The 27047-nt window shown below is 52.6% G+C and overlaps 1 protein-coding gene across 15 annotated transcripts in view; it reads left to right on the top strand.

Moving 5' to 3' along the window:
• The window catches only part of DGKZ (diacylglycerol kinase zeta), a 731702-nt gene that overhangs the window by 291473 nt on the left and 413182 nt on the right, over nucleotides 1–27047 (top strand). For 4 of the 15 annotated variants that reach the window (XM_069221721.1, XM_069221719.1, XM_069221717.1 and 1 more), the window contains exon 1: nucleotides 3875–4004. The exons of 9 other annotated variants lie outside the window; for them this stretch is intronic. The gene's annotated coding sequence lies outside the window, so the exon portion shown is untranslated. Of the gene's footprint in view, nucleotides 1–3874; nucleotides 4005–27047 lie in introns of those variants that run through there. 2 more of the 15 variants (XM_069221722.1, XM_069221718.1) reach the window with 1 other exon arrangement.

Below are 27047 nucleotides of genomic sequence, written 5' to 3'. Positions count from 1 at the left end.
ACCTCTCGTTGCCCCTCATCTCTCTCTGTCTCTCCGCCTCGGTCTCCCACTCTCACCACTTACTCCCCCCCCAACCCCTCTCTCTCTCGCACTGTCTCTTCTCTCTGTCTCTCTCTTTCTCTGTCTCTCTCTGTTACATCTCTCTCTGTCTGTCTGTCTCGGTCTCTCTGTCTCTTCTCTCCGTCTCTCTCTTTCTCTGTCTCTCTCTGTTACATCTCTCTCTGTCTGTCTGTCTGTCTCGGTCTCTCTGTCTCTTCTCTCTGTCTCTCTCTTTCTCTGTCTCTCTCTGTTACATCTCTCTCTGTTTGTCTGTCTCGGTCTCTCTGTCTCTTCTCTCTGTCTCTCTCTTTCTCTGTCTCTCTCTGTTACATCTCTCTCTGTCTGTCTGTCTCTGTCTCTCTGTCTCTTCTCTCCGTCTCTCTCTTTCTCTGTCTCTCTCTGTTACATCTCTCTCTGTCTGTCTGTCTCGGTCTCTCTGTCTCTTCTCTCTGTCTCTCTCTTTCTCTGTCTCTCTCTGTTACATCTCTCTCTGTCTGTCTGTCTCGGTCTCTCTGTCTCTCTCTCTGTCTGTCTCTCGCTCTGCCTCGGTGTCTGCCCCCCCCCCCCCACTCTGACCCCTCACCCTCTCTCTCTCACGCTGTCTCCTCCCTCTCTCTTCCCCTCTCCCTCTGTCACTCCACTCTCTGCTGTTTTTCTCTCTTCCTCGTCTCTGCTCCCCTCTCTCCCTTCACCCCCCCCCCCCCCCCCCGTCCCATCTCTCTCTGTCTCATCTCTCTCTCTTCCGCTGTGTCTCCCCCCCGGGGAGGGCGGTGTGAACACTGGGGAGGAAGTTCACTGGCTCCACCAATGAGCGCCTTCCGTGAACTGACAGTGAGGGGGGGGGGCAGCCCGGCTCCAAACTAGAGCTCAGTCCAGGGCTGTGATGCGCGGCCGTCTCTGCTCTCCCCGCAGTCTCTTACTGTCTCTCCTTTACTGCCTCTCCCCCCTGTCCTTACTCCGCTCACTCCGGGTATCCTCCGCCCCTCTGCCCTCGGCCTCTCCTCTGTCACCCTCTCCACTCCTCTCTCACCCTCCCCCCTGTCACACTTCCCCTCTCTCCTCTGTCATCCTTTCCCTCTCTCCTGCCACACTTCCCCTCTCTCCTCTGTCACCCTCTCCCCTGTCACCCTTCTCCACTCCTCTCTCACCCTCTCCCCTGTCACCCTTCTCCACTCCTCTCTCACCCTCTCCCCTGTCACCCTTCTCCACTCCTCTCTCACCCTCTCCCCTGCCACACTTCCCTTCTCTCCTCTGCCATCCTTTCCCTCTCCCCTGTCACACTTCCCCTCTCCCCTCTGTCACCCTCTCCCCTGTCACCCTTCTCCACTCCTCTCTCACCCTCTCCCCTGCCACACTTCCCTTCTCTCCTCTGCCATCCTTTCCCTCTCCCCTGTCACCCTTCCCCTGTCATCCTCCCCCTCTCCCCTCTCACCCTCTACCCTATCTCCTGTCTCCCTCTCCCCTCTCTCCTGCCATCTTCTCCCCTGTCACCCTCTCACCTGTTACCCTCCACCTCTCTCCTGTCACCCTCTCTCCTGTCACCCTTCCCCTCTTCTCTGTCACACTTCCCCTCTCTCCTCTATCATCCTTTCCCTCTCTCCTGTCACCCTCTCCCTTGTCCCCCTCCCCCTCTCTCCTCTGTCACCCTTCCCCTCTCTCCTCCGTCACCCTTCCCCTCTCTCCTCCGTCACCCTTCCCCTCTCTCCTCCGTCACCCTTCCCCTCTCTCCTCCGTCACCTTCTCCTCCGTCACCTTTCCCCTCTCTCCTCCTTCACCCTTCCCTTCTCTCCTCCGTCACCCTTCCCCTCTCTCGTCCGTCACCCTTCCCCTTCGTCACCCTTCCCCTCTCTCTCTTCCGTCACCCTTTCCCTCTCTCCTCACCCTTTCCCTCTCTCCTCTTCTTCTGCTCTCCCCCCACCTGTTCCCGCTCCTGTCTCTCTTCGTCTTTCGCTGTCTCTCCCCCACCCCCCTCTTCTCCTCTCGGTCCCTCCTCCCCTCCCTACCCTCAGCCCCCCACCCTTCCCTCCCACCTCGCATCTCCATCTCTCTCTCTTACCTCATTTGGATTTTATTCTGCGGTCTCTTGGCCGAGACCCCCAAGGTCCTCGACTCTTCCCAGTGTCACCCCAGGACCCCTCGATCCTGACTGCAGCAACCTACAGGTGAATCTTGGCGCAGCCTGAGCTTCTGGAGCGGTCACCCCAACAGCCTCGGGTCCTGGCTGGGGTCCCCGGTACCCTGAGCTCCTGGAGGGGTCACCCCAACAGCCTCGGATCCTTGCTGGGGTCCCCGGCACCGTGAGCTCCTGGAGGGGTCACCCCGACAGCCTCGGATCCTTGCTGGGGTCCCCGGCACCGTGAGCTCCTGGAGGGGTCACCCCAACAGCCTCGGATCCTGGCTGGGGTCCCCGGCACCGTGAGCTCCTGGAGGGGTCACCCCGACAGCCTCGGGTCCTGGCTGGGGTCCCCGGCACCCTGAGCTCCTGGCAAGATCACCCCAACATCTTCGGATCCTGGCTGGGGTCCCCGTCACCGTGAGCTCCTGGAGGGGTCACCCCAACATCCTCGGATCCTAGCTGGGGTTCCCGGCACCGTGAGCTCCTGGAGGGGTCACCCCGACAGCCTCGGGTCCTGGCTGGGGTCCCCGGCACCCTGAGCTCCTGGCAAGATCACCCCAACATCTTCGGATCCTGGCTGGGGTCCCCGTCACCGTGAGCTCCTGGAGGGGTCACCCCAACATCCTCGGATCCTAGCTGGGGTTCCCGGCACCGTGAGCTCCTGGAGGGGTCACCCCGACAGCCTCGGGTCCTGGCTGGGGTCCCCGGCACCCTGAGCTCCTGGCAAGATCACCCCAACATTCTCGGGTCCTGGCTGGGGTACCCGGGATCCTCATTCCCTGGCGGGACCTCCTGTGCTGATGGCTGTGTATACAGCATGCTCTGATCCTATCTGGGTCACCCCAGCACCCTCATCTCCTGGCTACAGCACCCCAGCAGCCTGACATTCACGCCTCATGGTAACACCACCTCGACCCCCCAACACCCGCCGCTGCGGACTGGGTTACCTCAACTTTCTCGTCTACTGGTGACGTCATATTGTTTCCTAGCGGCATCACCTCGGCTCCTGGAAGGATCGCCCCATTATCCAGGCTGGATCACCCTAACACCCTCGGCTGCCGACAACTGGATCACCTTGTCTCCTGACCGGATCACTTTGGTTCCCAGCGACATCACCCCATCAGTGTGTCTCTTGGTGGGACCCCCTTCTCTCCTCACAGGATCACTTTGGTGCCCAGCGACATCACCCCATCAGTGTGTCTCTTGGTGGGACCCCCTTCTCTCCTCACAGGATCACTTTGGTGCCCAGCGACATCACCCCATCAGTGTGTCTCTTGGTGGGATCGCCTGCATCACCCCATCACTGTGTCTCTTGGTGGGACCCCCTTCTCTCCTCACAGGATCACTTTGGTGCCCAGCGACATCACCCCATCAGTGTGTCTCTTGGTGGGATCGCCTGCATCACCCCATCACTGTCGTCTCTTGGTGGGATCCCCTTCTCTCCTCACAGGATCACTTTGGTGCCCAGCGACACCACCCCATCACTGTGTCTCTTGGTGGGACCCCCTTCTCTCCTCACAGGATCACTTTGGTGCCCAGCGACACCACCCCATCACTGTGTCTCTTGGTGGGACCCCCTTCTCTCCTCACAGGATCACTTTGGTGCCCAGCGACACCACCCCATCACTGTGTCTCTTGGTGGGACCCCCTTCTCTCCTCACAGGATCACTTTGGTGCCCAGCGACACCACCCCATCACTGTCGTCTCTTGGTGGGATCCCCTTTTTCCTGTTGGAATCATCTTGGCTGCTGGCAGGCTCGTGCTCGGATGGGTCACCCCAACACTTGCCTCTGCTAGCGGGATCACCTCGGCTGCTGACTGGGTCTCCCAGACCCCCTCTTCGGATCAGGTCAAACAGCTTCTTTATTTCTTCTAGCGGGGCAATGACTGGAAAGCACTTCTGGGGTTCACCTGCAGTAGGTTAGTTAAGGAGCTCAGGGGCAACACCCTCTGTGCTGGTCAAAAAAACTTGAAGTGGGCTCCTGGTTATGGCAGAAGCTGTGCAGAGCTGCCCCTCGGCGGAGCTGGCAGGATGGGGCAGGATGCCCTGCAGGGTGGCAGGAACTGGGGTCTCACCCTCTCTGACTGGGTGAGATGGACCTCAGGTTCTTGGTTATACAGTTCTTGCCTAGGAGCTCCTTGCTGGGGCCCGATTCACAAAGGTAAACGTAGACCGGAAGTCTAAGCTTAGACCTGAAGTCTAAGTTTACACCTGAAGTATAGGTTTAGACCTGATTTCTAAGCTTAGACTTCAGGTCTTAAGTTAGATTTCAGGTCTAAACTTGGACTTCAGTCTAGCGTTAATCTTCAGGTCTGAAGCTAGACTTCAGGTCTAAACTTGGACTTCAGTCTAGCGTTAATCTTCAGGTCTGAAGCTAGACTTCAGGTCTAAACTTGGAGTTCAGTCTAGCGTTAATCTTCAGGTCTGAAGCTAGACTTCAGGTCTTAAGTTAGACTTCAGGTCTAAACTTGGACTTCAGTCTAGCGTTAATCTTCAGGTCTAAACTTGGACTTCAGTCTAGCGTTAATCTTCAGGTCTGAAGCTAGACTTCAGGTCTAAACTTGGACTTCAGTCTAGCGTTAATCTTAAGGTCTGAAGCTGGACTTCAGGTCTTAAGTTAGATTTCAGGTCTCACCTTGGAGTTCAGGTCTAAAGTGAGACTTCAGGTTTAAGTTTACCTTTGCGAATCAGGTGCTTGGTTCTCTTCTCATCTTGGTCCTACAGTTCCTCTCGGAGTTCAGTCTTGGCCTTGGGGTGCTTAGCAGGACTTCTGTTACATGAGTTGTTGTGTTTAGATTTTTCTTCCTGTTCTTGTTCTAGATCAGAATTTTTACTTTGTGAGATTTTGGTCCAAAGTTTCTTGCTAAGAGCTTGGCCCTGTGTTTTTCATTTTGGTCTTTTGTCTTGAAGGTGTCTCGGGGTTCTTCTGTTGGTTTTCTGTTCCCGCTTCTCCTTTGGGTTTCAGTCTTGGACTTGAGGTTCTGCAATAACTTGTTTGGTTTAGATCACGTGTTCTGTAAATGTTGAGGCTGCCCCTTGTCTTTCTCTTAACTACGGTCCTTGGCCTGGCGATGTTTAGGTCTGGCTAGACAGTGCAGCTGTCGCTATACCTCATGCTACCAACAGAAATGGAGCTCTCGTAAGTACAGCTGTGAGAGGGGCTTTGTAGTTGGCTTGAGTACAGCGTTCCATTGGGCAGGAGGTGTGTGCTTCCGCGCAGGAGGATTGCACTTTTTTGCCTTGTGAGAGACAGGTCCTGCTTGTACAGGCGGGCGCCCTTGCTTACGGTGCTTACGGTGACCAGCCAGTCATCAAGGCTCCAGGCATGATCTCTTTACTATGAAAAGGTACGATAAAGGCAGTAGGCCTGACGTGTTTATCATAGTTATTGTAAAAGAGTATGTTAAAGCCAATAGGTGGCGAAGGGTGCATTGTTACTACTGCGTATGACTCTCAGTTAGAGGCTGCAGAGAGGTACTTTGTTACGCGGAGTCTCGCAGATTATCGTAGTAGTGGAGGTGGGCGAGATATTGAAAGCTTGACTCAGATGCCAGGCCCTGGGTCACCTCCAGGCGCTCTCGAAACCTCTACCCAAGACAACCAGACTTTGGCAGGAGGTGACGTGGCCTGGTGGCTACACCTGCCGACCATGCAACGTGGGAAACCACTTTCAGCATCCTGGGATTCTGAGCAAGTCTGCTAAAAAATAGGTGTAACTTAATGTGTGTCTGTTGTGAAGTGCTCGTATATCCTTGGGCAAGGTGCACGGTGTAACACCGCCAAAAATGAAATGTGGACTCTGCCTGTCGCCCATGCCCTCAGCACAGGCTCCAAGAATTAGGACAAAGCTGGACCCTTTGATGTAGGAAAGGGAGTCTGAATTGCACAGCGTGAAACTGGAACATCTGGGAAATCCGTCCTGTGTGATCCTAGGCAAACACTTTATTTCACAAAGTCGCCGTTTTTGTTCATTGCCATCAGTGCTGCGCAACTCCACGGAGTAGCCGTGGGCTTTATGAGTCACATTTCGTTTCATTTCACCTATGAGAGCCCCTTAAAATATACCAGTGCAGGCTGAGAGCTGTACACGAACCTCTCTGGTCTTTGATTTAATAGTTTATAATGTGGCTCCGTCTATAATAAGAATCTAGGCCACATGTTAGGTACACATGACAACTGACTTGCCTCCTTAGTTCACTAATAGCTAGGCATCAGAGGGGGCAGGAATGCTTCTCAGTGCATGATTAAAAACTCTCACTTCTGAAATCAGTACTTCTTAATGCAGAGACTTAATCTCACAAGCTAAAGCAAAACTCCTCCCTGTGTTAAAGAAATGCACTTTTTTGAACTTTGAAGACACATTAGCATGTTATAAAGTACTGTTTGTTGCATGACTTACATGCCAAATACTTTCAAGGCTCGACTTGTGTACGGGCTCTTAGAGCCGGAGGCGACCGTGGCTTGGCTCTAGATTGGATGGCCCTCTCAGTTCGTTGCTACGCCCACCCCTGTGTAGTAGGCCGGGAGAGCTCGAAGGTTTGCACTATAACAATCCTTCTTAAGCCCTATTAGGAGACTATGGGCCTGATTACAATTTTGGCGGAGGGGGTTAATCCGTCCCATATGTGACGCATATCCCACCTGCCGTATTACGAGTCCATTATATCCTATGGAACACGTAATAGGGTGGGCAGGATATCCATCACATTTGGGACGGATTAACCCTATCCGCCAAAGTTGTAATCAGGCCCATAGTGTTTAACTTAACCAGATGTAATTTTGTAATTTTACATTTGTAATTGTACGGCTGTGTGCTTGATTGGTGCCTTCAGTTACCGCTTATGCTTAGTACAGTAGGACTGAGTCGGTTATTGTGACAAGCCAGTGGTAAAGGCTATAGACCAGAATAGTTCACAGGGAAAAGTTATGTCTCAAGCCAAAGGTTTGATGTGTTTATTATGATTCATTATAACAAAGGCAGTAGGCCTGGCTCGTTTATCGTGAAAAGCCTTTGTTAAAGCTAGTGAGCCTATAATAGTGGATTCTTGTTGCGGTGTGTTACACTGCAGGCAGATGTTTTGTTACATGAAATCTCACAGATTACCGTAGTAGGCGAGGCTTTTGGTGTTGGTGCCGCTCTCCCACAGTTCCAGGTGGTAAAAACCTTTCAGTGTGAGAAACCATTTTGAGAGGGGTTGTATATTGTGACGTTGCTGTAAGCCTTATTTGACTCACTGGCAAAGTAATGCCAGTTTTCGGAGGTCTGAGCAGTTATGAAAATTTATGAGAAAGCCAGTGGGCCTGACCTACTTATTGTGAAAAGTATGTGTTAAAGCCCGTAGGTTTTAAGGGTGATTTGTTGTGGCCCTGTGCTAAAGACTGTAAGGAGGTCTTTTTTCGCAGAACCTCATAGATCACCGCAGTGAGTAACAGTTTTGAACTGGAGATAGGAGATGTGCAGTGAGAATCCTTACTAGGTACTCTTTGAAGACATATTATATTGTTTTGACAACTGCAATTGTGTACATATTTGTAATTTTATTACATTTTACTTAGTGATTACTTTGTGGGAAAACGTATTCTCAGTACAGTAGGTCTAAGTTGTTTTTGGTGACATGCAATGTTGGCGGCTATAGGCCTGATCAGTCTCTTGGGAAAAGTTGTCAGATGCATAGATTTGATCTGTTTATCGTGAAAAGTTACAGTAAAACATGAATTTACTATGAAGCACATATGTTAAAACCAATAGACTTTTAAGGGTTGACTGTCACTGCACCTCGTTGAAGCCTGCAAACATGTATTTTGTTACATGAAAGCTCACCTATTATTTTCATGGGTAAGGACCTTGGGGGTTGATTACACCCTTTGACAGATCCTATGGGTAAGATATTTTTGCTGTAATAATTCTTCCTAGAATCCCTTTGTAGGGCTTGACAGGCTTAGTTGTCCGTCAGGGTCTTGCAAAAATTAATTAAAATATGTATGTATATGTACGTAAATATATATTTACATATACATGCATATGCAGCGTTTGGGTCAGCCTACTCCAGCATTTGTCTGTTCACATTTGCACATCCACCTCAAAAAGGGGTGTGCTTCAGTGCCAGGGCTGGTGGGCCAGTTCTTTAGATTTCTGTTTTCTCCTTTTATATGTCCCTGTTCATTTCTTTCCTTTGCCTCGCTTTTAGAGCATACTACAGCTCATTGATTAGTGCTTAGGGGCTGCCTGCTTGCTGCTCATTTCATCTTCAGTGGTCGACAGCCCATGTGGCCACTGCATCTAGATCGAGAAGCCATCTTGGTATGGTTACCTGTAGTGTGTCATTGCATTAACATTCCAAGATGGCCAACATGTTGGCTGTAAGTGTGGCGCCCATGCTGTGACTTTTAAAAAGTGATAAAGTATGGACATTACCATTGCAAGATGGCCACCCCTGCTCTGCTTTGTTTTATTTGTGGTTGCAAACATAATCAATCACTCAGTGTTCTTGTAGAGCGGGGCTAATCACCCATGCGGTGCTCAAGGCGCTGTCATATTTAGGTGGCAGCATGTTCTCCTTTTGTCTTCTTTTATTCTTTAGTTTGTCTTACAGATGTTATTGAGTTTGTGTGTTTTATTGTGGTTGTGAAAGTGTGTGAATGTAAGAGTCAGTGGGTTGATGGATGGATGCTTGATTCCAAGGATGAGTGACAGAGTGAATTTGTACTGACGTACTTAGGGGGTCATTCCGGGGACCGCGGAAGCACCGCCAACAGGCTGGCGGTGCTTCCTGGGCCATTCTGACCGCGGCGGTAAAGCCGCGGTCAGAAAAGGGCAACCGGCGGTTTCCCGCCGGTTTACCCCTGGCCCAGGGAATCCACCATGGCGGCGCTGCTTGCAGCGCCGCCATGGGGATTCCGACCCCCTTCCCGCCAGCCTGTTCCTGGCGGTAATTACCGCCAGGAACAGGATGGCGGGAACGGGTGTCATGGGGCCCCTGGGGGCCCCTGCACTGCCCATGCCACTGGCATGGGCAGTGCAGGGGCCCCCTAACAGGGCCCCATAAAGATTTTCAGTGTCTGCAAAGCAGACACTGAAAATCGCGACGGGTGCCACTGCACCCGTCGCACCCCTTCAACTCCGCCGGCTCCATTTGGAGCCGGCTTCATTGGTGAAGGGGCTTTCCCGCTGGGCCGGCGGGTGGCCTTCTGGCGGTCGCCCGCCGGCCCAGCGGGAAAGCCGGAATGGCCGCTGCGGTCTTTTGACCGCAGAGCGGTCATTCGGCGGGAACCGCTTGGCGGGCGGCGACTGCCGCCCGCCACGGTCAGAATGACCGCCTTAGTGCCTAAACCCATCATCGATTTAATTCATTACATTCATTAACACACTGGACCTTCTGGCATTGCCACTGGCCTTATCCTTGTTTTGGTCTTTGGTTTCTCACGCTGATGGTTGCTCTCTTAGCCTTGGGGGTCTTTCCTTGGGTTTGTGTCTATTCCTTGGTCTTATCATTCTTGGTCTGGGATTCTTCTCTTGGGTTCTATTCCTAAGATTGTTGCCCTGCAGTTCTTTCCATCATCATCTGGTCTTTGTCTTAGAGTTCCTGTTTGGCTGTTCTTCAGTTCAGATCCTTGACTCACCGATCATGCCTTGCATTCTTTGTCCTGGTCCTATGGTTTCTGATCAGAAGTTGTTTTGCCCAAGTTATTTTCTGCTCTTTTCTTCTGATTTCAGCCTCACTCTTGGGATCCTCAGTCCTTGCATTCTTGGTGCTTGCAATCTTCATCTTGGTGTTCCTGGTCATGAAATTCTTACAGTGGCTCTTGTTTTGGGATTCTTGTCTTGCCTTTGTGGATTTTTGGGGGTTCCTTATGGTGTTTAGGGATTCTTCTCTTGAGGAGTGTGTTCTATGACCATGGCATGATGTATTTCAAACATTGGGTAACTGGCACACAGTTGAACAGAGGACATTGAACCATTCATAGTTACATGCAGTGACTAATTCAAGGAACATATAGATCTGTTTGCAATTCGCAGATTTAGAGTCCTAGAGTTCACTCGATTCTTATTTTTAGACTTCTTGTCCTAAGGGTTTAGCTGAGTTTCCTAAATGAGGAATTCCTGGTACTGGAGTTGTACTTTTGTGGTTATTAGTATTGTATTGTTTCATATTAATGACCTTTTGGTTGATGGTTTTTTGGACTGATTTTGAATATCTTCTCATGTGGCTCTTGTCTTGGCCCTGTGGCTCATGTGTAGAAGTTCTTCTTGACTTCATTTCCTTGAGGTTATGTTTTACAGCACTCATATTCAGGTTTTAGAGTTCACATTCTTGCCCTTGAAGTCTTGATTTTGAGTTATTTGTGGCGGTCCTCTTTTCTTGGTATTGAATTTTCTCAACATTGTTAGGTTTCTCTCTTTGGCCAGTGGATCGTGTTCGAGATTACTTTGTTGATGTTCTTGACATGGACTTGAAGCTATTGAGTTCGGTTCTTTCCCTTGAGTCATCTGCTTGTTTCAGATTTTTGTCTTAGTAACACTGTCTTGGCTAATATGTCTTTATTTTTGTTTTAATCTTGGGCATCTCACTAGGTCTTGTAGTTCTTGTTGAAGGGTAGTTTGGGGTTCTTGTATTTCGTTGGTGTTCTGGGTTTATTGTCTTGGTGTTAAGGTTTTGACAAATAGATTTCAGGTTTTGGATGTTGTGTTCTCTCTGAGACGTTTTTATGCAATTTTGGTGTTTTTGTTTCTGCTGTGGTTCTCAGCTGGTGGGTGTTTAATCCTGGCTACTGGATTCTCACTTGTATTTTCTTATGTCAATTAGTTGACTATTCTTTTTTCTTTTCGTTCTGCATACTTTTGGTTTCTTGGCTCAATTACTTGTTTTGTGTTATTGCCTTCAATTTTGTTTCAATTTGGAGTTCATGTTTTGGGCCACTGACGTCCTCATCTTTGAGTTATTTTCTTAAAAAAGTATAGTTGTCTAGTTCTTATTTAGTTTTTTGTGTTTCCTTCATTTTGATTCTGGCATCAGACCTTGTTTTTATTGTTGATGTCATTGTGTTCTTGGTTTGTGTTCTTGTTTTAGTTCTTGCCGTGGACTTCATTTCTTGGGTTCCAGACGTCCGGGTTTGGTCTTGTGTGTATCTATGTGATGCTTGTATGAACCTAGAATAAAGGCAGCCACGTACTGTATATGGTCAAAGACAAAGAATTAATAAATGAGGGATTTTTAAGGAAGCTGGGTTTTGGAAGCAGAAGTGGACTGTTATTATTCAAAGTTGTTTTTTCTTCAACCACTGCTAGCATTTCAAGCAATGAATCTGCAGTTCTTTCCATCAGGATTCTTCTCTGAAGGTTCACACCTGGGTAAAAGGTCCAGTGGGGGAACTAAACTTTCCAGAGCTTTGTATCAGTGACGCAGAGTTGCATTTTCTCGTGTCACATATTCACGCAGCTCTCTTGTGGAGTACTATAGGCGACCTTATAGCTGATTTAGGGCATTGGTACATGTATAGTGCGCACACAAAGACACTTTTAGAGAGGGACATGTTGGCTAGCACAGGATTTCTGCAGATAACATTTCTGAGTTGTGTTCGAGTGTGCTAGAACTTGAGGTAGGTTGAGCAGCAGCTTTTGTGGGATGGCATTCCGTGGGCGCATCCGATGGAGTTCTATAGTCGTTTAGGATGGCATTTCATGGTCGCTTGGGATGACATTCCATGGACACTTGGGATGGCATGCCACAGTCGCTTGGGATGGCTTACCATGGCTGCTCAGGTTCCGTGGTCACTTGGGAGGGCATTCCATGGTTGTATGGAATTGCATTCCATGGTTGCTTGGGATGGCGTTCCATGGTTGCTTGGGATGGCTTTCCATGGTTGCTTGGGATGGCTTTCCATGGTTGCTTGGGATGGCTTTCCATGGTCGGTTGGAATGGCTTTCCATGTTCACTTGGGATGGCGTTCCATATTAGCTTGGGATGGCTTTCCATGGTCGCTTGGAATGGCTTTCCATGTTCACTTGGGATGGCGTTCCATATTAGCTTGTGATGGCGTGCCACATTAGCTTGGGATGGCGTTCCATATTAGCTTGGAATGGAGTTCCATATTAGCTTGGGATGGCGTTCCATGGTCGCTTGGAATGGCGTTTGATGGTTGTTTGTGATGACATTTTATAGTAGCTTGGGATGGCATTCTGTGGTCGCTTGGGATGGCGTTCCATGGTCGATAGGGATGGTGTCCCATAGTCACTTGGACTGGCGTTCCCTGGTCGCTTGGGATGGCGTTCCATGGTTGCTTGGGATGGCTTTCCATGGTCGCTTGGGATGGCTTTCCATGGTCACTTGGGATGGAGTTACATAGTAGCTTGGGATAACATTCCATGGTCGCTTGGGATGACGTTCCATGGTTGTTTGGGATGGAGTTCCATGGTTATTAGGGATGGCATTCCGTGGTTGCTTGGAATGACATTCAATGGTTTTTTGGGATGGAGTTCCATGGTTGTTAGAGATGGTGCTCTGTGGTCACTTGGGACGGTATTCCGTGGTATGCTCCTTAAGTTCTTTCTGGTTCTTCTTCTGTTACTTAACCAGTTTGTTGTTGGGTGGTTTGAGTATATCATATGTGGATTTGTCGAGAGAGGTGTTACCAATATGCATTGCTTGTAAAGCATAGTGCTTGGAAGGACGCCCATCGTTCTCGTGGTCAGTAGAATGCAGCTCTGCTGTCTACTAGTTTCTGGAGGCTGGCTTTCTCTAGGCTCTGCTGTCCATTGGGCCCCTGGTTTCGGTGGCTCAGCCGTTTGCAAGTCTTCATCGTGTGCTAGGTGTAGGAAGTGTCAGGAGTGAGCTGCAGCAAGAGCTGGTTTCATCACTCTGAGAGTGGCTGATAGGCAGCCCCACTAATGAACCCCACTGTGGATCCTGTGGCTTTCAGGGAGCACCCTGCAATGTCAGAGGTGACCCTGTCTGTTCCATCCACTGCCCCAGGACAGTGAGGAGAGCGCTGCTCACCAGGGCTGCACTTGTGGCCTGAGACCCTGTATCTTCCTTGGCTCACCAGTGGTAGATATGTTATATTGATTTGTATAGCGCACTAATCTCCTGAGAGGGTATCCAGGCGCTGGGGCGTGTGTAGTTTTGTGGTGCCCAAGGTTCATATACGAAGAGCCAGGTCTTCTGCTTCTTGCAGCGCTCAAGACGTGAGAAGGAGACTCTGATGTGTTGAGGATGGTGGTTGTTCCACGTCTTGGGTGCGAAGTAATAGAATGATGGGACTGAAGGCTGGTCCCAAATACAGATCGATACAGCCAACCACAGGAGAGGCCTGTGTGCATCCAGCAGCCATGCATTTACCATCAAGGAGTTCAAGAAGAACTTGGAGGACCCCAGTTGAGGGCCCCCAGTCGAGCCCTTTGTTCCGCTACTTCAAGAACAGTTGAGACCCCTAAAGGTCATAAAACATGGGAGGTAAACTCTGGAAAAAAATACCAGGCACCTCAGAGACCAGCCCAACTACCTCTGTTTCAGAAGACAACTTACAACCTGCCTTCTTACTTCTCTGCCACTTAAATAGCTGAACAAATTGTGATGTCTAGCAGACAATAGCGCCAAGACGCCTATGGTATTTGCATGTTTTATACACACTATTAGCATCAATATTGTTGGAAATGGCCCTTTCTGCAGGATTATCCCCAAACTTTTTGCCTTTTCCTTATATTTTTCTGACCATCTTTTTGTTGGCTTTAGGTGCCTGGGCACTTTACAGCTGCTAATCAGTGCTGAAGTGCATGTGCTCTCTCCCCTCCAACTTGATATAATTAGTTTACACCTATCTAGCTTATTTAATTTACCTGTAAGTCCCTTGTAAAGTGGTGTAACATATACCCAGGGCTTGTAAATTAAATGCTACTACTTGGCCTGCAGCGCAGATTGTGCCACCCACAGAAAAAGCCTTTCAAACTTGTCTCAGGCCTGCCACCGCAGGGCCTGTGTGCGCAGTTTACTGCCACATTGACTTGGAAAGTCAAACTTCTTGCCAAAACTCTCCTTTTACTACAGTTAAGTCACCCCTAAGAGAGGCCCTAGGTAGCCCCATAGGCAGGTGCTGTGTATGTAAAAGGCAGGACATATATTTTCCAGTGTTACACGTCCTAGTGGTGACAAACAGCCTATTTCGTTTTTCCTCTCTGAGTGCTGCTCCTCTCATAGGTTTGCATTGGGGACTTGGCACTTTGGGAAACACTTTAGATTACTGGATTGCTGGTAATAGGTGTGCAGGTGCCTCTGCACCCTACGCTTGGTGCCTAATTACCATCTGGATTTTAGTAGAAGCGCAGGCGTACTGCCCTTTGTGTATTTATAAGGTAGCGGTGGTGCTCCATGTGTCTTTGGCCACTGTGACGGTGCTCCAGGTGTCTTTGGCCACTGTGACGGTGGTGCTCCATGTGTCTTTGGCCACTGTGACGGTGGTGCTCCATGTGTCTTTGGCCACTGTGACGGTGGTGCTACAGGTGCCTTTGGCCACTGTGACGGTGCTCCATGTGTCTTTGGCCACTGTGACGGTGGTGCTACAGGTGCCTTTGGCCACTGTGACGGTGCTCCAGGTGTCTTTGGCCACTGTGAGGGTGGGGCTCCATGTGTCTTTGGCCACTGTGACGGTGGTGCTCCATGTGTCTTTGGCCACTGTGACGGTGCTCCAGGTGTCTTTGGCCACTGTGACGGTGCTCCATGTGTCTTTGGCCACTGTGAGGGTGGTGCTCCATGTGTCTTTGGCCACTGTGAGGGTGGTGCTCCATGTGTCTTAGGCCACTGTGACGGTGGTGCTCCAGGTGTCTTTGGCCACTGTGACGGTGGTGCTCCAGGTGTCTTTGGCCACTGTGACGGTGGTGCTCCAGGTGTCTTTGGCCACTGTGAGGGTGGTGCTCCAGGTGTCTTTGGCCACTGTGACGGTGCTCCAGGTGTCTTTGGCCACTGTGACGGTGGTGCTCCATGTGTCTTTGTCCACTGTGACGGTGGTGCTCCAGGTGCCTTTGTCCACTGTGACGGTGGTGCTCCAGGTGTCTTTGGCCACTGTGAGGGTGGTGCTCCAGGTGCCTTTGTCCACTGTGAGGGTGGTGGTCGAGGTGTCTTTGGCCACTGTGACGGTGGTGCTCCAGGTGTCTTTGGGCACTGTGAGGGTGGTGGTCGAGGTGTCTTTGGCCACTGTGAGGGTGGTGCTCCATATGTCTTTGGCCACTGTGACGGTGGTGCTCCAGGTGTCTTTGGCCACTGTGACAGTGGTGCTCCAGGTGCCTTTGGCCACTGTGACGGTGGTGCTCCAGGTGTCTTTGGCCACTGTGACGGTGGTGCTCCAGGTGCCTTTGGCCACTGTGACGATGGTGCTCCATGTGCCTTTGGCCACTGTGACGGTGGTGCTACAGGTGTCTTTGGCCACTGTGAGGGTGGTGCTCCAGGTGTCTTTGGGCACTGTGACGGTGCTCCAGGTGTCTTTGGCCACTGTGACGGTGGTGCTCCAGGTGTCTTTGGCCACTGTGAGGGTGGTGGTCGAGGTGTCTTTGGCCACTGTGAGGGTGGTGCTCCAGGTGTCTTTGGCCACTGTGACGGTGGTGCTCCATGTGTCTTTGGCCACTGTGACGGTGCTCCAGGTGTCTTTGGCCACTGTGACGGTGGTGCTCCAGGTGTCTTTGGCCACTGTGACGGTGGTGCTCCAGGTGTCTTTGGCCACTGTGAGGGTGGTGCTCCAGGTGTCTTTGGCCACTGTGACGGTGCTCCAGGTGTCTTTGGCCACTGTGACGGTGGTGCTCCATGTGTCTTTGTCCACTGTGACGGTGGTGCTCCAGGTGCCTTTGTCCACTGTGACGGTGGTGCTCCAGGTGTCTTTGGCCACTGTGAGGGTGGTGCTCCAGGTGCCTTTGTCCACTGTGAGGGTGGTGGTCGAGGTGTCTTTGGCCACTGTGACGGTGGTGCTCCAGGTGTCTTTGGGCACTGTGAGGGTGGTGGTCGAGGTGTCTTTGGCCACTGTGAGGGTGGTGCTCCATATGTCTTTGGCCACTGTGACGGTGGTGCTCCAGGTGTCTTTGGCCACTGTGACAGTGGTGCTCCAGGTGCCTTTGGCCACTGTGACGGTGGTGCTCCAGGTGTCTTTGGCCACTGTGACGGTGGTGCTCCAGGTGCCTTTGGCCACTGTGACGATGGTGCTCCATGTGCCTTTGGCCACTGTGAGGGTGGTGCTCCAGGTGTCTTTGGCCACTGTGAGGGTGGTGCTCCAGGTGTCTTTGGCCACTGTGACGGTGCTCCAGGTGTCTTTGGCCACTGTGACGGTGGTGCTCCAGGTGTCTTTGGCCACTGTGAGGGTGGTGGTCGAGGTGTCTTTGGCCACTGTGAGGGTGGTGCTCCAGGTGTCTTTGGCCACTGTGACGGTGGTGCTCCATGTGTCTTTGGCCACTGTGACGGTGCTCCAGGTGTCTTTGGCCACTGTGACGGTGCTCCATGTGTCTTTGGCCACTGTGAGGGTGGTGCTCCATGTGTCTTTGGCCACTGTGACGGTGGTGCTCCAGGTGTCTTTGGCCACTGTGACGGTGGTGCTCCAGGTGTCTTTGGCCACTGTGACGGTGGTGCTCCAGGTGTCTTTGGCCACTGTGAGGGTGGTGCTCCAGGTGTCTTTGGCCACTGTGACGGTGCTCCAGGTGTCTTTGGCCACTGTGACGGTGCTCCAGGTGTCTTTGTCCACTGTGAGGGTGGTGCTCCATGTGTCTTTGGCCAATGTGACGGTGGTGCTCCATGTGTCTTTGGCCACTGTGACGGTGGTGCTCCAGGTGTCTTTGGCCACTGTGACGGTGGTGCTCCAGGTGTCTTTGGCCACTGTGAGGGTGGTGCTCCAGGTGTCTTTGGCCACTGTGACGGTGGTGCTACAGGCGTCTTTGGCCACTGTGACGGTGGTGCTCCATGTGTCTTTGACCACTGTGACGGTGGTGCTCCAGGTGCCTTTGGCCACTGTGAGGGTGGTGGTCGAGGTGTCTTTGGCCACTGCGAGGGTGGTGGTCGAGGTGTCTTTGGCCACTGTGAGGGTGGTGCTCCAGGTGTCTTTGACCACTGTGAGGGTGGTGGTCGAGGTGTCTTTGGCCACTGTGAGGGTGGTGCTCCAGGTGTCTTTGGCCACTGTGAGGGTGGTGCTCCAGGTGTCTTTGGCCACTGTGACAGTGGTGCTCCAGGTGTCTTTGGCCACTGTGAGGGTGGTGGTCGAGGTGTCTTTGGCCACTGTGACGGTGGGGCACCAGGTGCCTTTGGTCACTGTGAGGGTGGTGCTCCAGGTGCCTTTGGTCACTGTGACGTCTTTGGCCACTTTGACAGTGGTGCTCCAGGTGTCTTTGGCCACTGTGAGGTCTTTGGCCACTGTGACGTTTGTGCTCCAGGTGCCTTTGGCCACTGTGATGGTGGTGCTCCATGTGTCTTTGGCCACTTTGACAGTGGTGCTCCAGGTGTCTTTGGCCACTGTGACGTTGGTGCTCCAGGTGCCTTTGGCCACTGTGAGGGTGGTGCTCCATGTGTCTTTGGCCACTGTGACAGTGGTGCTCCATGTGTCTTTGACCACTGTGACGGTGGTGCTCCAGGTGCCTTTGGCCACTGTGAGGGTGGTGCTACAGGTGTCTTTGGCCACTGTGGCGGTGGTGCTCCAGGTGTCTTTGGCCACTGTGACGGTGGTGCTGCAGGTGTCTTTGGCCACTGTGAGGGTGGTGCTCCAGGTGTCTTTGGCCACTGTGACGGTGGTGGCCCAGCTGCCTTTGGCCACTGTGAGGGTGGTGCTCCATGTGTCTTTGACCACTGTGACGGTGGTGCTCCAGGTGCCTTTGGCCACTGTGAGGGTGGTGGTCGAGGTGTCTTTGGCACTGTGAGGGTGGTGCTCCAGGTGCCTTTGGCCACTGTGACGGTGGTGCTCCAGGTGTCTTTGGCCACTGTGAGGGTGGTGCTCCAGGTGTCTTTGGCCACTTTGAGGGTGGTGCTCCAGGTGTCTTTGGCCACTTTGAGGGTGGTGCTCCAGGTGTGTTTGGCCACTGTGACGGTGGTGCTCCAGGTGCCTTTGGCCACTGTGACGGTGGTGCTCCAGGTGCCTTTGGCCACTGTGACGGTGGTGCTCCAGGTGTCTTTGGCCACTGTGACGGTGGTGCTCCAGGTGTCTTTGGCCACTGTGAGGGTGGTGCTCCAGGTGTCTTTGGCCACTGTGAGGGTTGTGCTCCAGGTGTCTTTGGCCACTGTGACGGTGCTCCATGTGTCTTTGACCACTGTGACGGTGGTGCTCCAGGTGTCTTTGGCCACTGTGAGGGTGGTGGTCCAGGTGCCTTTGGCCACTGTGAGGGTGGTGCTCCAGGTGTCTTTGGCCACTGTGAGGGTGGTGCTCCAGGTGTCTTTGGCCACTGTGACGGTGGTGCTCCAGGTGCCTTTGTCCACTGTGACGGTGGTGCTCCAGGTGTCTTTGGCCACTGTGAGGGTGGTGCTCAAGGTGCCTTTGTCCACTGTGACGGTGGTGCTCCAGGTGTCTTTGGCCACTGTGAGGGTGGTGCTCCAGGTGTCTTTGGCCACTGTGATGTCTTTGTGACGTCTTTGGCCACTGTGATGTCTTTGTGACGTCTTTGGCCACTGTGAGGGTGGTGCTCCAGGTGTCTTTGGCCACTGTGATGTCTTTGTGACGTCTTTGGCCACTGTGACGGTGGTGCTCCAGGTGTCCTTGGCCCCATTTCGATCTATGATATTTTTATAGGTCTGGGATCCAAAGCACAATACTTATGAGCTGCGTTGTTGATGGTTGTTGAAATACACTTACAATAAAAGAACCTTATTTTTATATAACCCCATGTGAAGTCTCCTTATGTGGTATATTATATTGTGTCACGGCTGTGAGTGTGTTGCTCTAACGCTTTAGACATGACCTCTGGGGATAAGCCTGACTGCTCTGTGCCAAGCTACCAGTGGGGGGAGCACGGGTTATCTTTGGTGTGTAACTTACTAGAGTGGTGGATTCTGCCTCACTTAAGTGCATACCCTGGCCAACCAGAAACCCAATTTTCTACCAATTATAAAAAGATCATACTAAACCGAAGTCACCTACTGCCCCACCCCCCACTCACATCCTACCCACCCTGGACACGGACTCAGGATCCCCCCGGCCCAAAGAATGTTCTTTTTTATTCCACCTGGTTCCGTAATCTCTTATGCGTGCAATGGTTCCTGGTTAACACATCCAGGCCTTTCTCTCTTGTGTAACCCCGCCACTGTTAAGAAGTGTGTTTACTTGTTCTTGTGCAATGTTTTTCCGATTCTACAACATAAAGCGCCCTGAGACCCCACGGTCCAACATGTGCTGTATAAAACTGAAAGTAAATACAGTAAACAGTGTGTTTTATGTACACTTAGTGTAAAACAACAAACAGAAAGATTAACAAACCTAGGTCCTAGATCTCTCCACCCTTTATGATCCATAAAAGCTAATTTGTGTATTTTTATAATTGTTTTTATTTATTATATTTTTAAGTTTTTCTCAATATTTATAGATAGATACATATAATCACATTATAAATGTTCATATACACGGGGATGTGCAGTCCATGGCTGATTGAGTTTGGTGGTTATGAAGGAAAGAGCCTACTCTTGAGGAGTCTTCTGAAGACAAGATAGTTATCCATGGATCTTATATTTGGGGGTAATTAATAACATAATTTGGCTGCTTGAACAGAGAAGGATGCACCACCCATTGTCTGAGTGTTGTATGGTGGGGTTTTGAGGCGGTGTGCCAATCTTGAGCGGGGTTTCCTTTGTTTAATGTGTTTGGTGATTTTATTCCTGATGAAAAGTTGTCCTGTCTCATGTATTGCTTTGAGGGTGATACACAGCAGTGGGAAGGTGAATCTTCTGGCAACCGGACCCAGTGTAGGGCCCTCCAGGCAGGAGAGATGTGGGCTTGTGGCTTTACATGTAAGCGTAGTCTGGGGGCAGAGTTCTGAACGTGTTGCAGACTTTCCATAGTAACGAAGGTTGATCTTGCCAATATATCCACTTGGGTATTAATTATTAATTTGGCGTCCGTGTTAATACCTAGGTTTCTTACTTCCTTAGATACTTGAGGAGGTGGTCCTAGATGTCAGGCTCAGAGTGGGTCATAGTTTTTCCAGTCGCACCCAGGGCCCATCAAGAGTCCCCTCGACACCTGTTGGAGTTGCACAGTTGTGCTCAGGCAGTTGTACAGTACAGACATTGTGAGGTTTTGATTGGCTCCTGGCCATACCAGAGAGAATCGTAGCCACAAGCTAAGAGAAACCTCATCGTAGACACAAACTTTGTATCACTGCACTTTGTTTAGGTGTCTGTGGACATTGAAGACTCAAATCATCTCATTGTCTGGCCTGGGAAGCACTAGAGTAACTTTTAAATGGAGGTTCTGACTAGGCCTGGGTGAAGCTTGAATTATGCCAGAGTAATCAGAATAATTTTGGTAATATTCCGTTACTAAAAATTACGTGATTACACCTCTTTATGTAATTTAGGACAAAAAGGCCTACCACAAGAGCAGAGGAGCAGAGAATAAATGGATGCTGGCTGTTGCTGGCCTGTTGCGTTTAGCACTATTTGCCTAGAGCGACATGTATCACGCATCCATTTTGGATGCGAGGGTGCATTTTGTGCTAATACTGCCAAATGCAGGGTTACGCTCTTTGTGTAATTCCATGTAATCTTGCATAATTTTGCTGTAATGTTGCGTAACCAGGCTACAACAAATTCCACGAATTACGCCCCACCCTAGTTTTCACCCTCATTGCCCCCACAGTTTGCCGTAACGACCAATCTCCTGTTGCAACTTTCAAACACAGTGCATGTGAGACCTTCATGTCCCACTAGTCACACCGCGGAAACCAGGCGTAGAAGACATCTGACCCCCTCCCCAGGAACGACCGAGCACAGCTGCCCTTGCTGCAGATGTGTGACCTGCTTCTCATGGGCCCAGAGCAGTGGGAGGGGGAGTTGGGCTCCAGTTATGACAATCCCAGATGTTTGCCACTGGAGTTGAGGGCCACTGCTCTATGGGACCCCCAAACCGGATACCCAGGCGCCCGCCTTTGGCACGTGACTCGCTGAGGCAGCGAAGGAGACCGGTATAAGGGGGTGACCAGGCTTGTGATGGAGGCTCAGACATTCATACATTCAGAATGCTGTAGGATTAACTGACTGCCCAGTCAGTGTTTTACTTCATAAAAAGAAGTGTATTGATTTCACTCAAGACTAGTGAACTACACACCAAGATCTGCTGCGAAAACAAGAAGGGTCTAGCTCCTTCCTGCCAGCCTCAGCCTCTATTAGATCTAAGCCAGAGGTCTTCAAACTGGGTGCGGGCCCCCCTGGGGGACCTCAAGTGATCCCAGTGCGGGCACCAGACACTTTGAAAAAAAAGCATTATACAGATAACAGGCCTTTGTTTTAAGCAGAAGCATGTTATTGCATTTTTAAAAAGGTAACAGTACATAACTGCAATGTTTAAATAAGTTTAGACATATTTAAACATTGCCATTTTTATAAAAACAATTGTGAAAAATTCTGAGGGGGGCCCAATGATTATTATTTTTCAACTGGGGGGGGCGCGGCTTTAAAAAGTTTGGAGACCACTGATCTAAGCGCTATAAAGAGGTTACTGTGGGGGGCCTTGGCCGGTGTGATTCAGGGGAAGGTACTTTAGGACTCCCAGGGGCACAGCAGCTCTGATCCCAGCGCCTCGGTGCAGCTCTGATCCCAGCGCCTCGGTGCAGCTCTTCAAAGCGCTTTGTTTGCTTGCTGCCCTGCAAAGGGGGCTGCATTATTCCGTCTGCACTGCTGTGGCTTCCGGTTCAGCTGCTGGTGCTAGAATGCCAGTGGGGGGTCACCCACCTGCCACGAGGCTCCCTGCTGCTGAATGCCACTGCCCAACGAAGGACGTGCCCAGCTGGTCGTGGTGAGCACAGCAGTCACTTCTTGGGGCCTGGGAGGGCTCTCTGGTGCCTACTGGAGGGGGCACCGTCCTCTTGAGCTCGGTTTGTCACGGGGGCAGCACACTGGAGGTCGCTGCTGGTTCTGCTTAAAGTGACCATAAGTCAGAAGTCACTTGTCATGGTTAGAAGACATTGGTGGTGTGGGCGCCCCAGGGTCCTGGGGCACCGACACCATCATGGAAACAGCGAGGGCACACCTGGAGACATTATCCCACCAGGGCGCACCTGGAGACATTATCCCACCAGGGCACACCTGGAGACATTATCCCACCAGGGCACACCTGGAGACATTATCCCACCTGGGCACACCTGGAGACATTATCCCACCAGGGCACACCTGGAGACACTATCCCACCAGGGCACACCTGGAGACATTATCCCACCTGGGCACACCTGGAGACACTATCCCACCAGGGCACACCTGGAGACACTATCCCACCAGGGCACACCTGGAGACATTATCCCACCTGGGCACACCTGGAGACACTATCCCACCAGGGCACACCTGGAGACACTATCCCACCAGGGCACACCTGGAGACATTATCCCACCTGGGCACACCTGGAGACATTATCCCACCAGGGCACACCTGGAGACACTATCCCACCAGGGCACACCTGGAGACATTATCCCACCTGGGCACACCTGGAGACACTATCCCACCAGGGCACACCTGGAGACACTATCCCACCAGGGCACACCTGGAGACATTATCCCACCTGGGCACACCTGGAGACACTATCCCACCAGGGCACACCTGGAGACATTATCCCACCTGGGCACACCTGGAGACACTATCCCACCAGGGCACACCTGGAGACATTATCCCACCAGGGCACACCTGGAGACACTATCCCACCTGGGCACACCTGGAGACATTATCCCACCAGGGCACACCTGGAGACATTATCCCACCAGGGCACACCTGGAGACATTATCCCACCAGGGCACACCTGGAGACATTATCCCACCTGGGCACACCTGGAGACATTATCCCACCTGGGCACACCTGGAGACATTATCCCACCTGGGCACACCTGGAGACACTATCCCACCAGGGCACACCTGGAGACATTATCCCACCTGGGCACACCTGGAGACATTATCCCACCTGGGGTGGTGACCTTGTGTTCCAACTGGAGCATCTCCTGAGCCGTAGAAAGACCCCAGGCCGGGAAGGGGAAGCCGGACCAGGTGGAGCCCCGCGCCACACGCCCCCTCAGGGTGGGGACCGGCTAGGTGGGCGGTGGGGGCGCAGGTAAATGCACAGCAGTGATTTGCGGGCATTATTTGAAATCAGCCAGTCACTGCATAGCGAGCAGGTCGGGACCGCTGGACCCTGGACAGCACCCGACCCACCCCCACCTCAGCAGCGGGTGTGGCAGGCACTCAGTCAGCCCAGAGAAGCACAGTAGCCTGAGAGGAAGAGTCACTCTGACAGTGCCCTTGGGATGCCCAACAGCAGGGGCAGGGCGGGTGCAAGCAATGGTGGGTGAAGGGGGCATCAGTGGGTGGATACGGCCCAAGAGTGCAAGCAATAACGGGTGAAGGGGGCAGCAGCGGGTGGATACGGCCCATCAGTGGGGGGATACGGCCCAAGAGTGCAAGCAGCGACGGGTGAAGGGGGCAGCGGCGGGTGGATACGGCCCAAGAGTGCAAGCAGCGACGGGTGAAGGGGGCAGCGGCGGGTGGATACGGCCCAAGAGTGCAAGCAATGGTGGGTGAAGGGGGCAGCGGGTGGTGGATACGGCCCAAGAGTGCAAGCAATAACGGGTGAAGGGGGCAGCAGCGGGTGGATACGGCCCAAGAGTGCAAGCAATGACGGGTGAAGAGGGCAGCGGGCGGGTGGTTTCGGCACTTGCAGCCCAGGCAAGGTCATGAGATGCCCACAGAGACTTGGCAGCAAGGGAAGCCTGCCGCAGGCATATGCTGTAAACCCCAGAGGGTCAGCACACAGGGGGCTGTGCAAATTGACAGCCGACAGGCAAAGCAAGGAAAGGACTCAGGAATGTAGACACAAGGGAATATTTTAAGATGGTGCTTGTGTGACCACTTGTTGCGATGTTTTATGAACCATGTGAAAGTGATGCTGTAATAAAAAGTTTGTGACTTGCAGTAAAGTCTTCAGAAGGGGCGGTGATGGGCGGCCGGGAGCAGGACGGTGCCTCGCAGGTCTGTGGTCCGCTCGACTTCCTGTGGGTAGCATTCTAAAACTCAAGACAGGAAGTGACGCAGGCAGCATCCTCAAGACTTGTGGAGGCATCTACGGTTCACACCCGGGGTGGGGGCATGGACGTCACTTCCTGTCCTGGAGCAGGTCTAGGGCCATATGTATGAACACATTTTCTCATAGACACAGAATGGGTAAAACCCTTTGCTACATCTGGCCGCTAGTCACTTCAGTCAGGCCACTATGGAGTTGCTTTAAAGGCCGGCAGTCATTCGGAAGATGCAATCGAGTGCCTTCTGCCAGGGGCCGGGAGCCCAGACATACGTGCCTCACACTTGCCTACACTCGTGTGCACACATGTAAGCCACCCTCCTTGTATGACCCAGGCAGACTGGACAGGGGATGTGCACGGGGGTCGCAATCAGGTGCCTAGAGGGCGTCCAGTCAGGGGCCTGTCTCCTCAGCAGCAGTGCCTGGAAGCCCGAGCGGAAGTGCCCTCGTGACCTCAGGGCCCTGCTGAGGGGTTTCAGACGAGTAACCCCACTTGATTGTGGGGATCAGTGAAGAAAAGCAATAGGGGTGACACTACAGAAAGGAACAGGGCTGTAAGGAGAAACAGCAGGGTAACACCCCAAAAAAGCTCAGGGCAGTGGGAAAAACAGCAGGATAACACCCCAAAAAAGGATAAGGGCAGTGGGAAAAACAATAGGGTGACCCTGCAGAAAGGCTGAGGGCAGAGGCACTCTGCCCTTCATAGCCACACAGGCGGATTCTGTGCCAACCAGCTCCCACCTCGAGGAATGCCAAGAACAAACCTGGACCGTATGTCGAGTTGTGCCCAGAGGTGGTGGGTGCATTTCCAAAGCTAACGTGATGATGGGGGCCCTCGAGCTGGGCTGGGGCATTGCCATTGGGCAGGAACCTGGGCGCGCCCTCCTCCTTGTGTAACGCTGCTCTGAGGTGGCTGGTGACTACAGACCCCCCCGGGGGTGCACGAACACCAGCCATGGGGGCCCCTAAGGAGGCGACGGAAGAGGAGTGTCATGCCGTGAGGGTACCTCTCTTTAGGGGGTGGGAAGGCCTCTGTCACTAGGGGCAGGGACCACAAGGACTCCCCCATGCAGGATGAGACAATGTTGACCTGTCTCTTGTAGGCCTCGTCTCAGCTTGGGCAGGGTTCAGCGAGCTCTTGGCCGACCACAGACCTCCGTCTCAGCTTGGGTAGGGTTCAGCGACCTCTAGGCCCCCCACAGACCTCCGTCTCAGCTTGGGCAGGGTTCAGCGAGCTCTTGGCCCACCACAGACCTCCGTCTCAGCTTGGGTAGGGTTCAGCGAGCTCTTGGCCCACCACAGACCTCCATCTCAGCTTGGGTAGGACCCAGCGAGCCCTTGGCTCCGCGAGAGACCTCTGTCTCAGCTTAGGTAGGGTCCAGCGAGCTCTTGCCCCACCACAGACCTCCGTCTCAGCTTGGGCAGGGTTCAGCCAGCTCTTGGCCGACCACAGACCTCCGTCTCAGCTTGGGTAGGGTTCAGCGACCTCTAGGCCCCCCACAGACCTCCGTCTCAGCATGGGCAGGGTTGAGCCAGCTCTTGGCCCCCCACAGACCTCCATCTCAGCTTGAGTAGGCCCAGCAAGCCCTTGGCCTCGCGACAGACCTCTGTCCCAGCTTAGGTAGGGTCCAGCGAGCTCTTGGCCCTCCACAGACCTCCGTCTCAGCTTGGGCAGGGTCCAGCCAGCTATTGGCCCTCCACAGACGTCCTTCCCCACTTGGGTAGCAGTGGCGGCCGGCAGCTTTAGGAGGGAGGGGGTGGGCGGGGCACACACACACACACACACACACACTCATTCTTTTACACACAGACACGCACACACGCACATCCATTAACAACACTCATACCATTCAAACATGCACGCACACACCAAACATTCAATTTGAAACATCACACACATACACATACACACACACTTCCCTTCGGCCTCCAGGTCCCAGGAGGGTTGGGACTGCTGTCTTCCCTCATTAGCTGACTTTAGGTCAGCCAATGAGGGAAGGCAGCAGTCCCAGCCTCGTCACAGAGTGGGATGGGGTCAGTGAGACTGCTGACCCCACCCCACTCTGTGACGAAGTGTCACTGATTGACACTCACCCTGGGCACTTCAGGGCTTAAACTTGAAGTGCCCAGGGAGAGTGTCAATTGGTGACTCTTCCCTCGTCACCCAGGGAGGGCCTCGAGGCACCTTTGCTGGGCTGAGGAGGTCACGCCCGCCCGTAGGAGCTTTGATCTCCTCAGCCCAGCAAAGTTCAGCTCAGGCAGCAAGGAGTCTGGGGCAATGTCTGCTCCTGGCTGCCTGACCTGAACATGAAGAGTGTCTGTCAGGCTGACCTTTGTTCAGCCTGACAGACACTCTTCATGGGGGGCAAAAGGTGGGGCGGCGTGGCCCCTCCGCCATAATGGACGGGCCGCCACTGTTGGGTATGACCCAGTGTGCCCTTGGCCCTGCGACAGACCTATGTCTCAGCTTAGGTAGGGTCCAGCGAGCTCTTGGCCCTCCACAGACCTCCGTCTCAGCTTAGGTAGGGTCCAGCGAGCTCTTGGCCCTCCACAGACCTCCGTCTTAGGTGGGCAGGGTCCAGCCAGCTCTTGGCCCACCACAGACCTCCGTCTCAGCTTGGGCAGGGTCCAGCCAGCTCTTGGCCCTCCACAGACCTCTGTCTGAGGTGGGCAGGGTCCA

This window comes from Pleurodeles waltl, chromosome 3_1, assembly GCF_031143425.1.
Source record: "Pleurodeles waltl isolate 20211129_DDA chromosome 3_1, aPleWal1.hap1.20221129, whole genome shotgun sequence".
Taxonomy (NCBI): domain Eukaryota; kingdom Metazoa; phylum Chordata; class Amphibia; order Caudata; family Salamandridae; genus Pleurodeles; species Pleurodeles waltl.
This window is presented reverse-complemented; position numbering and strand designations above follow the sequence as displayed.